The sequence below is a fragment of the Phoca vitulina genome, unplaced genomic scaffold, assembly GCF_004348235.1.
Source record: "Phoca vitulina isolate PV1807 unplaced genomic scaffold, GSC_HSeal_1.0 scaffold123, whole genome shotgun sequence".
Lineage (NCBI taxonomy): Eukaryota > Metazoa > Chordata > Mammalia > Carnivora > Phocidae > Phoca > Phoca vitulina.
In genome coordinates, this window is record NW_022589826.1 from 681801 (window position 1) to 682341 (window position 541).

Sequence of the window (541 nt, forward strand, 5' to 3'; positions counted from 1 at the left end):
GGCAGGTGGAGGAGAGGGACAGAGGAGGGCGGTGGTGAGGTCAAGCCTGGCAGCCTTTCGCTCCGCGGCATCCTGTGAGTAGACCCAGGCACCGCTCAGAGAATAAAAGAAACCAAAGGTAATACTTCTTGAGGTTTGTCATTTTTCTCTTCTTTTCGTCCTTTCGTCTCCCATTACCTCCAAAAATGCTGAGAAAATGGAATTCAAGGACGGTATACATTTGCTGAAGGAATACAATATACACGAACATTGCCAGGCTAGACACTCATCACAATATTCCCAACTCACAGGAAAGCAACCGTCCCCAAAATGAGAAACTGTAGGTTGGCAGAGCCCATCACAGACGAGGCGGGAGGAGGAGAAGGAGAAGCGTCTGCCATTCCCCTCCTGTTGTCCCCATTCGGTAGAAGACTCTGCCTACAACAGCCCAGGATTCGATGGGGGGGTCTCCTCTTTGGGGTTTTCAAACCCAAGTGTTAGACCGCCGCTGCAGGGTCCCCGACCACCCTGCTGGGCAGGAAGAAGATTGCGGCGCGGGGCC